Genomic DNA, 13,491 nt, shown 5'->3' with positions numbered 1-13,491 from the left:
ATTTGGTTGTATCAAAAATGCTGAAATTTATTGTGGAGCGAGGAAATATTCCAATTATTGTTGGGACTTTTGTGATAAGTTTTTGTCCCAAACAAAAATAAAAGAGAGATAATTTAAATACAAAACAGAACTAAAAACAAAAATAGGAAAAATAGAGGAAAACCTTACCTGACGCTCACCTGTAGCCGGGCCATCCCAGCCCACCAGGGGCATGAGCGTCTTCGACCTCTACGAGTAGGCACAGGAGGAGGTGGCCGCCTCGCACCCTCTCGTCACCATGCAGCTGCTTGCCACCTGGCCTCCCTGTCACGCTGGCGGGTGGATAGGCATGGTAGAAGCTGTATGGATTGACCCTCCTCACCATTCGCCTCCTCGGCTCTCTTCCCTAGCTCTCTACTCGCCATGGCCACCACAGCCTCGCCTCCCCAGCCGTTCCCCCTCGCCTCCGACTAGCTCACGGCCTCCGTGCCGAGATGCTGCAGCTCCCTAACAAGTCCAGTGATGCCAGACGCCTTCAATCGCCGCCCCGAGGTCGTCTTCCACCTCGGGTCACCGGAGATTGCCACCGCCGTTCGTCGCCTACACGGCCTCCCCGAGCAAGATTCCAACGTTGTGGCCCTGCTGCCTCTTGAGCTCGCATTGGTTTTTCCCTTGAAGAGGAAAGGGTGATGCAGCACAGAAGCAGTAAGTATTTCCCTCAGTTTTGAGAACCAAGGTGTCAATCCAGTAGGAGAATCAAGCTAAGTGTCCAGAGTACCTGCGCAAACACAAACAAGCTTGCACCCAACACTATAAAGGGGTTGTCAATCCCTTCAAGATTGATTGCAAAGTGAGATCTGAAGGCGGAAAGTGCAACGAAGTAAAAGTGTAAGGCTGAAAATATGATGTGAAGTAGACCCGGGGCCATAGTGTTCAATAGAGTCTTCTCTAAAAATAGCAAATATTACAGTGGGTGAACAAATTACCGTGGAGCAATTGAAAGAACCGCGCAAAGTCATGACAATATCTAAGGCAATGATCATACATATAGGCACCACGTCCGAGACAAGTAGACCGATACTTTCTGCATCTACTACTATTACTCCACACATCGACCGCTATCCAGCATGCATCTAGTGTATTGAGTTCATGACGAACAGAGTAACGCCTTAAGCAAGATGACATGATGTAGAGGGATAAACTCAAACCAATGATGTAAACCCCATCTTTTTACCCTTGATGGCAACAACACGATGTGTGCCTCGCTACCCCTTCGGTTAATGAGTGAGGTCACTGCACGGTATGAACCCAAAACCAAGAACTTCTCCCAATGCAAGAATCATAGATCAAGTTGGCCAAACAAAACCCACAACTCAAAGAGAATTACAAGGATATGAAATCATGCATATAAGAGATCATAAGGAACTCAACTAAGATTCATAGATAATCTGATCAGAAATCCACAATTCATCGGATCTCGACAAACACACCGCAAAAGAAGATTACATCGGATAGATCTCCATGAAGATCATGGAGAACTTTGTGTTGAAGATCCAAGAGAGAGAAGAAGTCATCTAGCCACTAGCTATGTACCCGAAGGTCTACGGTGAACTACTCTCGCATCATCAGAGAGGCCATGGTGTTGATGAATAAGCCCTCCGTATTCGAATCCCCCTCCGGAAGGGCACCAGAACGTGCCCCAGATGGGATCTTGCGGAGACAGAAGCTTGCGGCGGCGAAAAAGTATTTTCGTGGATCTCTCTCGCAGTTTTGGATTTTTCGGGAATTTATAGGCGGAAGATGTAGGGCAGACGAGCCAAAGGGGGCCCACAAGCCTGCTAGGAGCGGGCCCCCCTGGCCATGCCTAGGGGGCTTGTGGCCTCCCATGGTGGCCTCTGCCTTGGTTCTCACGTCCCGTGCGTATCATCTGTTCCAGAAAAAATCTTTTCGGAAGTTTTATTCCGTTTGGACACCGTTTAAAATCCTCCTCTGAAAGGGGTCAAAAACACGGAAAAAACAAGAACTAGCACTTGGCACTGAGTTAATAAGTTAGTCCCAAAAAAGATATAAAAGGCATACAAAACATCATCGATGGAGGTCCCGACCGGCTGCCTCGGACCTACACCACGCCTGCGGTCCCCATCACCAGACGTCATGCGCGCTTTGTCATCGCTGATGTCCACCCAGCACCACCGGCTGACAACGTGATTCAGGTACGGCAAGAAGTTGCTGCTCTTCTTCTTCACCAAGGGTTGCATGTTCGGTCTGCCCAACCTTGGATTGAGGGTGTTGGATTGTTTAAGCTCCGAGATGCGGCAGAAAGCTGTGCTGCGGTCCACATGCTTCCGCAGGAAGTTGCTCATAACTCTGTCGTGCGTTTCCTGCATCACGATCAGGGTCTTGGTTTCCGTGGCCAAGAGGGTTTTCGTCAGGGATGTCTCATGCTTTTGGGGGTCCTGCTCGACTTCCGTAATACTGAAGTATTGGGGAACGTCGCATGGGAAACAAAAAATTTCCTACGCGCACGAAGACCTATCATGGTGATGTCCATCTACGAGAGGGGATGTGTGATCTACGTACCCTTGTAGACCGTACAGCAGAAGCGTTAGTGAACACGGTTGATGTAGTGGAACGTCCTCACGTCCCTCGATCCGCCCCGCGAACCGTCCCACGATCAGTCCCACGATCTAGTGCCGAGCGGACGGCAGCTCCGCGTTCAGCACACGTACAGCTCGACGATGATCTCGGCCTTCTTGATCCAGCAAGAGAGATGGAGAGGTAGAAGAGTTCTCCGGCAGCGTGACGGTGCTCCGGAGGTTGGTGATGATCTGGTCTCAGCAGGGCTCCGCCCGAGCTCCGCAGAAACGCGATCTAGAGGAAAAACCGTGGAGGTATGTGGTCGGGCTGCCGTGTAAAAGTCGTCTCAAATCAGCCCTAAAACCTCCGTATATATAGGGGGGAGAGGGGGAGCCTTGCCTTGGGGCTCAAGGAGCCCCAAGGGGGTCGGCCGAGCCAAGGGGGGAAGGTCTCCCCCCCCCAAACCGAGTCCAACTTGGTTTGGTGGGTGGAGTCCTTCTTCCCTTTCCCGCCTCCTCCTTTTTTTTCTTTTCTCTTTGATTTTCTTCCTATGGCGCATAGGGCCTTCTTGGGCTGTCCCACCAGCCCACTAAGGGCTGGTGTGCCACCCCCAAGGCCTATGGGCTTCCCCGAGGTGGGTTGCCCCCCCGGTGAATTCCCGGAACCCATTCGTCATTCCCGGTACATTCCCGGTAACTCCGAAAACCTTCCGGTAAGCAAATGAGGTCATCCTATATATCAATCTTCGTTTCCGGACCATTCCGGAAACCCTCGTGACGTCCGTGATCTCATCCGAGACTCCGAACAACAGTCGGTAACCAACCATATAACTCAAATACGCATAAAACAACGTCGAACCTTAAGTGTGCAGACCCTGCGGGTTCGAGAACTATGTAGACATGACCCGAGAGACTCCTCGGTCAATATCCAATAGCGGGACCTGGATGCCCATATTGGATCCTACATATTCTACGAAGATCTTATCGTTTGAACCTCAGTGCCAAGGATTCATGTAATCCCGTATGTCATTCCCTTTGTCCTTCGGTATGTTACTTGCCCAAGATTCGATCGTCAGTATCCGCATACCTATTTCAATCTCGTTTACTGGCAAGTCTCTTTACTCGTTCCGTAATACAAGATCCCGCAACATACACTAAGTCACGTTGCTTGCAAGGCTTGTGTATGATGTTGTATTACCGAGTGGGCCCCGAGGTACCTCTCCGTCACACGGAGTGACAAATCCCAGTCTTGATCCATACTAACTCAATGAACACCTTCGGAGATACCTGTAGAGCATCTTTATAGTCACCCAGTTACGTTGCAACTTTTGATACACACAAAGTATTCCTCCGGTGTTAGTGAGTTATATGATCTCATGGTCATAGGAACAAATACTTGACACACAGAAAAACAGTAGCAACAAAATGACACGATCAACATGCTACGTCTATTAGTTTTGGTCTAGTACATCACGTGATTTTCCTAATGACGTGATCCAGTTATCAAGCAACAACACCTTTTTCATAATCAGAAGACACTGACTATCTTTGATCAACAGGCTAGCCAACTAGAGGCTTGCTAGGGACAGTGTTTTGTCTATGTATCCATACATGTAAATAGTGTTCATTCAATACAATTATAGCATGGATAATAAACGATTATCTTGATAAAGGAATTATAATAATAACTATATTTATTATTTCCTCTAGGGCATAATTCCAACATGAAGATCTCCGGGCCGCTGTCAATACCTTTGGGGAGTTTCACCATTGGGTCAATGATGATCCTTACCTGGTTCGCTCTATTGTGTTTGCTGCGTTCCCAGATGACCGGCTGGTCCCTCGCAGTATCAACTTCTCTAAAATATGCTGCTTGGGGTGGCACCAAGGTTTCTTGGTCTGCTCCGGTATATATCCTGGTTGCGGCGGCTGCTGAGATTCTGCCTAATGATGAGGATCCCATGCCCCTCAATGGCAACCTTCATCCACTCCCCAGACATCTTGTTCATGATAATTTGCAATTTGCTCTGCCCCCATATCCTGCGCTGGGTTGGAATGCGGTACCGCTGGCGCCTGGAGACCCAGGGCCTGCTGCTGGTGCTGCTGATGACGGAGGATGGGGTCAGCCGCTTGCTGCTGATGATGACGGAGGTTGGGGTCAGCCGCCTGCTGCCACTGCTGGAGGAGGATGGGAACGTGAAGCGGCCCCGGAAGCACCTGCTGCTGATCCTATTCACGATCAAGAGTCTATGGTGATTGATCAACCGAGTCCTTCTTCCTCGGATTCGGTTCATGACCTCGTGGACCTTGACCCTCAGCCGCAGGGTGACATGGAGGGGGAACCTACTGCTCAAGAACCACCGCTGGGAAATCCTGATGCCCCTGATGCTGACATGCCAATGGCTGCCACGGAAAATGATGCTGAGCCAGAGGAAGATGTGCCCGTGATGGAAGAGGCGCATGATGACAATCCTCTGGTAATTGTTCTCTATAAACCCCCCCTCATTCAGACTGACAACATCTTTGATGGGGCTGCTAGGGTTGTGTATGGGCCTCCTCTGCCGCCTGTGATGTCCTGGGCACGCACCTTTGATGCCCTTATGGGGGCTGCTACTGCTATGAACGTACCTCGTCAATTACAGATGCCAATTCTGGAGCCCATTATGATCCCCAAGCGATCCTGGGCAGTGGCATTCGACACTGATGCTCCAGAACCTTCTCTATCAGAGCCTGCTAGTACCTCTATCTCAATGCAGGAGGTAATCCCTCTTAGTCCTTCTTCATCAACAGAGGACTTATCTTTTTGTTCTCCTGCTCCATCTAAGAAGGGGACCCGCAAGAAGGCCACTCCAGTGGTTGACTCCTCGGTCCGTCGGTGTACTCGCGGCTCCATCAAGCGAGACGGCTTCAAGCCAATCCTGCAGGAGCTGCCGGCGCATGTCCCCAAGAAGAGTAAGCCCAAGGCCAAGCCAATGCCCTCTACATCGCAGGAGACTGAGGATGTTCAACTACCTCCTGCCACTCCTATCCCAGTGATTCAGGAGGTGGGACAGTCACTCGGCATAGCTCCTGAGAAGCTCACGGTGGATCGACTTATGGAAGATCTTGCTGATTCTGCGCCATCTTCTTCTGATGTTTAATCCATCTATGTTTATCTGTTACTGTACTGGCTCTATGTACTGTCAAACTTCTGCTTGCGCTGTCTTTTGGTTTTCGGAACCTTGGTTGCACTGGTTATTACATAGCCTTGCTTTTTCTATATATATGATCTGCAATGGATAGTCGTTCTACGAGAAGTTGGCGTGTGCTGTGTTGGAATGTGCGTGTCCTAAATTTGGATTATAGGCAGCGGGCGGTCCGTAACAAGACTGATGAGAGCCTAGCTGCTGTGGTCTGCTTATAGGAAACAAAAAATGCACTCAATAGAGTTTCGTGTAGTTAAAGTTTTCTGCCCCAAACGCTTTGATCAGTTTGCTTACTCTCCTTCCAGGGGTGCATTAGGAGGGCTTATCACCCTTTGGAACTCTTCCATTCTTGCTGGTCAATTAGTGGAATGCACACCCTACGGATTGATCATCCCCTTTACCTCAAATCACACGGGTGAATCATGGACTTTAGTTAATGTCTATGGGCCATGTCAAGGAGAGGCCCGAGATCTTTTTGTTAGCAGGCTTTACAATCTTAATATTCCCTCTGGGGCTAATTGGTTGCTTCTTGGAGATTTTAATTTCATTAGATCTCCTGACAACAGAAACCTTCCTGGGGCTGATGTGAATGACATGTTCATCTTCAATGAAGTTATTGGGCATCTCGGATTGCTGGAACTACCCATTAAAGGCAGATCTTACACTTGGTCCAATATGCAGGATTCCCCTCTTCTCGAGCAGCTTGTCTGGTTTTTTACATCAGTCAACTGGATCTCCTCATATCCTCTTACTCAAGTGCTACCCCTGGCAAAGACTGCTTCTGATCATGTTCCCTGTGTGGTCACTGTTAACACTTCCATCCCTAAATGCAACCTATTTCGCTTTGAAAACTACTGGGTTGAAATGGAAGGCTTCATGGAATGTGTACAGCAGTCCTGGCTCATTCCTTCAAGGAAGACACACATTACTGTTGTTATTATGGATAAGATGAAGCATCTTCGGTAGGCTTTGAAGAAATGGCAGACGTCTCTGTCACAGTTATTTTTTTTATTTCCAGATGTGATCAAGTGGTGTTATGTTTGGATGAGATTGAGGAGTTGAGGTCACTTTTCAGACCAGAAGCTAATTTCAGGAAAATTGTCAAATTACATTTGGAACATCTTCTGCATCTTCAGTGCTTGTATTGGAAGAAGAGAGCCACTATCAGATTTGTTAAGGTTGGTGAGGAAAACACTAAATTCTTCCATGCTATGGCCACTGAGAGATATAGGAAGAATTCCATTGCATCTCGCAAGTTAAATGATGGTTCTACCATCTCTGATCATGATCAAATTGTTGCATGTTTTTGGGCATATTTCAAGGATAGAATGGGAACTTCTCTTGGCATTAACATTGCATTTGATTTACAATCCATGCTGACTGAGGTGGAGGGTCTAGACATTCTTACAGAACCTTTTTCCAAGTCTGAAATAGACAAGACTGTTCAGGATATGCCCATTGACAAAGCTCCAGGGCCTGATGGTTTCAATGGTCTTTTCTTCAAGAAATGCTGGCACATTATCTCCCCTGAGTTTTACCAGCTTGCTGCTGATTTCCATGCTGGACAAGCCCAGCTTGTGAACAGGAATTCATCCTATATTACACTGATTCCAAAGAAGAGATCACCTGAAATTGTGGGAGATTACAGACCAATATCACTTACTGGAATGGGTCTCAAGTTTCTTTCCAAAATGCTTGCTAACAGGCTTCAATTGCAGATTGTGAAGTGTCTTCACAAGAACCAGTATGGTTTTATCAAATCTAGAACCATTCAAGATTGTGTGGGATGGACTCTAGAGTACCTGCACCAATGTCATCAATCCAATAAGGCTATAGTTATTCTTAAGCTGGATTTTGAAAAGGCATTTGATTCTGTGGAACATGAGTTCATCTTCCAGATTCTTAAGCACAAGGGCTTCAATGACAAATGGATCCTTTGGGTTAGGCAGCTCCTAACTTCTAGATCATCTTCAGTTCTGATGAATGGTGTGCCTGGAAAGAAGTTCATGTGCAAGAAAGGTGTCAGGCAGGGAGATCCTATGTCTCCACTGCTTTTTGCTATTGCTGCTGATTTTTTACAAACTCTGGTTAACCAACTGCTGGTGGAGAGGCTGATACAGCTGCCTATACCTTGTCATGATAAGGATTACCCTATAGTGCAATATGCTGATGATACTCTTATCATCTTACCTGCTGATAAATCCCAGTTCTTGCAGTTCAAGAAAATGCTCTTGCTTTTCTCCCAGTCCAATGGATTACAGGTGAATTACCACAAATCTGCACTTCTACCTATTAACACTTCTCAGCATCTACAGGATCTGCAGAGTCCATTGGTTGCAGAGTGGGATCTTTACCCTTCACATATCTTGGCCTTCCTGTTGGGACAACTAAACCAAGAATCATTGATCTCATGCCTTTGGTTGATAACATGGAAAGAAGACTCAGTGCTAGTTCATCTTTTGTTGCTCAGGGGGAAAGCTGCAGTATTTAAACTCAGCCCTATCTTCTGTACCTATCTTCTTTCTATGCAGTCTGGATATCCCACCAGGTATACTGAAGTAGTTGGAGAGGATTCGAAGGCAATGTCTATGGAGAAGAAATGGGAATGATCATGCACCCTCTCTTGCTGCTTGGCCTCTGGTGTGCAGGCCTAAAAATAAAGGGGGGCTAGGGATTATGAACCTAGCAGTCCAGAATGAAGCACTCTTGCTCAAACATGTTGATAAGTTCCTCAATCATGTTGATATCCCTTGGGTTCATCTGATTTGGAACACTTATTATCATAACACTATACCTCGGGGAACTGCACTTTGTGGTTCCTTTTGGTGGAAGGATATCTGTAAACGGCTTGACAAATTTAGATCAGTTACATATGTTCTGCCAAACAAGGGTGATTCCTTTCTGTTTTGGTCTGACACCTGGTTGATTGGAAAGTCCATTATGCCACTAGCGGCCAGATTCCAAAGACTGTTCTCTTTTGTGGCTGACCCTTTCTGCACAGCTCAAGAGGTCTTTACTGCCTTTTATGATGACAGCATGCTCTCCATGTTTCACTTACCACTGCCTGCTCAAGCTTATCAGGAACTACTTTCGGTCCAATCTTTGCTTCAGGACCTAGATCTTAATCATCAGGCCTGTGACAGATGGGTATGGGGAAAGGATGCTAAGGTCTACACAGCCAAGAGATACTATGCTCATATTCACAGCAGCATTGTACCAAACCCTTTACTTAACTGGATCTGGAGAAGCTGTTGTACTATGAAGATTAAGATGTTTGCCTGGATGCTCATCATGGACAGGCTAAACACTCAAGATATGCTAGAACGGCGTCACTGGAAGGTCTCTGATTCCAACCTTTGTGTTCTATGCCACGCTGAGTCAAGGAGGACAGAGATCATTTATTCTTCAACTATCTTTTCAGTACATGGGTCTGGAATTACCTGCAGATCGCATGGCAGGGTTCATCTATGTGGAGTGCTGCTGTTGCGGGTAGAAAGGACTTTCATAACCCTTTCTTTGCTGAGGTGGTTTTCACTGCATGTTGGAACATCTGGATTATCAGAAATGCAAAGGTCTTCAACCAGGAGCAGCCAAAGTTCAGAAAATGGAGAGCTGGATTCATTCATGACATTTCTCTGTTAGCTCATAGAATTAAGGCTAGTTTCAGGGATGATCTCCTTAAATGGATTTCCTTTTTGCCTCCTTGAGGTTTGTAATCCTTTGCTCTTCTTCCCCTTGTACATTCTAAATCTCCTCTTGTACATACTGCTCTCATTTATGGGAATAAAGGAAAATGGCTGTGGGGGTTTTCCCTACAGTAGCCGGTCAAAAAAGATAATAGCATGGAACCATCAAAAGTTATAGATACGTTGGAGATGTATCAAGGATCCCCAAGCTTAACTCCCGCTCGTCCTCGAGTGGGGAAGTGATAAAGACTCAATTTTTGATGTGGAATGCTACCTAGCATAGTTGTCCTTTGTAAGTTCTTTCATGTCACATGAATGTTCAGATCCGTAAGATTCAAAACAATAGTTTGGTATTGGCATGAAAACAATAATACTTCAAGCAAACTAGCAAGGTAATCATGAACTTTTGAAATAACAAGGCCAAAGAAAGTTATCCCTACAAAATCATATAGTCTGGCTATGCTCCATCATCCTCACACAACTAATTTAAATCGTGCACAACCCTGGTAGTGGCCAAGTAATTGTTTTTGCACTCTTACTTTCTCAAACCTTTTTCAACTCTCACGCAATACATGAGCGTGAGCCATGGATATAGCACTATGGTGGAATAGAGTGTGGTGGAGGTTGTGAGACAAAAAGGAGGAGATGGTCACATTGACTCAGCGTATCAAAGGACTATCGAGATGCCCATTAATAGATATCAATGTGAATGGGTAGGGATTGCCATACAAAGGATGCACTCGAGCTATAAGTATGTGAACGCTCAAAAGGAGAACTAGTGGGTGTGCATCCAACTTGCTTGCTCACGAAGACCTAGGGCAATTTTGAGGAAGCCCATCATTGGAATATACAAGCCAAGTTATATAATGAAGATTCCCACTAGAATATGGTGGTGACAAACGAGAGGCTCTCAATCATGAAGAACATGGTGCTATTATGAAGCACAAGTGTGGAAGGACATAGTAGCATTGTCCCTTCTCTCTTTTTCTTTCTCTATTTTTTGTTTTTTTTGTTTGGGCTCTTTGGCCTCTTTTTTTCTCTTCTACCCTTTTTTGTGGGCAACTTTGGCCTATTTTTTTTTATTTCCTCACATGGGAAAATGCTCTACTAATGATAATCATCACACTTTTATTTACTCACAACTCAAAGCTTGGAACGATGATGACTCTATAGGAAATGCCTCCGGTAGTGTACCGGGATGTGCAACGATCTAGCTTAGCGTATGACGTTGAAACATCTCGCTAGCTATCTTACGATCATGCAATGGCAATATGAGAGTGACGTCACAAGTCATGAGACGAAACGGTGGGAGTTGCATGTGGAATGGCTATGAGAATGCCATAGTAGGTAGGTATGGTGGCTGAGGAAGGCATATGGTGGGTTTGTGCACCGACGAAAATTCCGCGGTACTAGAGAGGCTAGCAATGGTGAAAGGTGAAAGTGCATATATACCATGGACTCACATCATTCATGAAGAACTCACATACTTGTTGTGAAAGTTTTTATTAGTAATCGAAACAAAGTGCTAAACGCATATTCCTAGGGGAAGGGTTGGTAGGTGTAAACCATCGCGCGATCCCGACCGCAACACAAAGGATGACAATCAATAGATCAATTATGCTCCGACTTCCTAACATAGCAGTTCACCATACGTGCATGTAACGGGAATCACTAACTTCAACACAAGTATTTCCAAATTCAGAACACCATACTAACATAAGTCTTAATATTACCAAATCCACGTCTCAAAACTAATTGAGAGGAATCAAACTTCTCTTTCTACTCAATGCACATGAAGATGGAAGTTTTATTGTATCCTCTTTGGGTACCTATCACCTTTGGGACGACTTACATAGCACAAGCCAACTACCAAGTTACGCACCGCCGTGCTCTAAAAGATCTAAGTGAAGCACGTAGAGCAAAATTGCCTAACTCAAAAGATATAAGTGAAGCACAACGAGTATTCTAGCAAATTCACGATGAGTGCATGTCTATCTCAAAAGGTGTGCAGAAAGGATGATTGTGACACAACAAAAAGAAAATACTCCTACGATACAAGACGCTCCAAGAAAAACACATATCATGTGGTGAATCAAAATATAGCTCCAAGTAATGTTACCGATGGATTGAAGAAGAAAGAGGGGATGCCTTCCCGGGGCATCCCCAAGCTTAGGGTTTTTGTTGTACTTGAATTTGGCTTGGGATGCCTTGGGCATCCCAAAGCTTGAGCTATTTACACTCTTTACCTCTTTGTCCATGAGAACATCACCCAAAACTTGAAAACTTCACAACACAAAACTTAAACAAAAACTCGTGATATCATTAGCACAAGAAAACAAACCACCACCTCTTTAGGTACTGTAGCAGTCTTGATTTCTATTTATATTGGTGTTAGATTACTGTATTCTCACTTTTCCATGGCTAGTACCCCCCGATACTATCCATAGTTTCATCAAAACAAGCAACCAACACAACAAAAGCAGAATCTGTCAAAAATAGATCAGTCTAAAGCAATCTGTATACTTCGTATACTTCTTGTACCTCACAAATTCTGAACAATTACGACAGCCTGGGAAAAAGGCATATTAACCAGAAGAAAAAAGAATCAACTCAAAATCTCTTTCTGAATAAAAATGAAAAATAATTTCGTGAGCGCAAAGTTTCTGTCTTTTTCCAGCAGGATCAAACAACCATCACCAAAACTAGTCATAAAGGTTTTGCTTGGCTCAAACACAAAAAGAAACACAAAAAACACAATCATAACAGAATTATGATGGTGTGGATGCAACAAAACAGAAAGAAAAAGATAAATTCATTGGGTTGCCTCCCAACAAGCGCTATTGTTTAACACCCTTAGCTAGGCATAAGGCGATAGAATCACGTATCGTCGTCTTTGGTGCTCAAACCATAAGTAGCCCTCATCATGGCTTCATCAGGCAATCTTATTTTCTTTCAAGGAAAATGCTCCATTTCCTTATTTAAAGGAAACTTAAATCTAATATTCCCTTCCTTCATATCGAGGATAGCACCAATAGTCCTTAGGAAAGGTCTACCAAGAATGATAGGGCATGTAGGATTGCAATCAATATCAAGCACAATGAAATCCACGTGGTACATAGTTCCTATTTGCAATAATAAGAACATCATTGATCCTTACCATTGGTTCCTTGACAGTAGAATCCGCAAGATGCAAATTAAGAGAACACTCCTCAATCTCATTAAAGCCTAGAACATCACATAAAGACTTTGGAATCGCGGAAACACTAGCACCCAAATCACACAAAGCATTGCATTCATAGTTTTTGGATTTGATTTTGATAGTAGGTTCCCACTCATCATGAAGCTTTCTAGGAATAGAAACTTCCAACTCAAGTTTCTCTTCAAGATATTTTATCATAGCTTCGACGATATGATCGATAAAGGTCTTGTTTTGGCTATAAGCGTGTGGAGAGATTAGCATGGATTGCATCAAGGAAATGCATTCAATTAAGGAGCAACTATCATACTTGAATTCCTTGAAATCCAAAGTAGTAATTTCATTATTACTCAAAGTTTTGATATCATCTACTCCACTTTCAATGCTTTTAGCATCAAGATAGATGGACTCCGAATCATTCGGGCGTTTTTCAACCAAAGTGGATTCATATCCAGCCCCATCATCATTAGGTTTGACACTAGAAAACAAGGATTCAATGGGAGTCACACCAAGCACTTTAAGATCCTCGTGACTCTTATCACGAGAACACGCCTTTTTAGACCAGTCATGCCTAGCACGAATTTGGGCGGTTCTTTATTTGCTCTCACTCATGGAAACACGCATAGCTTTCAAAGTTTCATCCAGATTGATCTTGGGAGGAGCACATATAACTTTCAAAGCATCAATATCACTAGACATTCTATCAACGCTCCTAGCCAAATCATCAATTTTGAGTACTTTTTCCTCTATGGACACATTGAAAATCTTTTGCGAGTTGATAAACTCTTTGATATTATTCTCTAGATCAGAGGGTAATTTATTGTAATTTCCATGAGTATTGTTGAGTTGCCAAAGTTATTACAGGGATT

The sequence above is a fragment of the Hordeum vulgare genome, chromosome 3H (genome assembly GCF_904849725.1).
Source record: "Hordeum vulgare subsp. vulgare chromosome 3H, MorexV3_pseudomolecules_assembly, whole genome shotgun sequence".
Classification (NCBI taxonomy): Eukaryota; Viridiplantae; Streptophyta; class Magnoliopsida; order Poales; family Poaceae; genus Hordeum; species Hordeum vulgare.
This window is presented reverse-complemented; position numbering follows the sequence as displayed.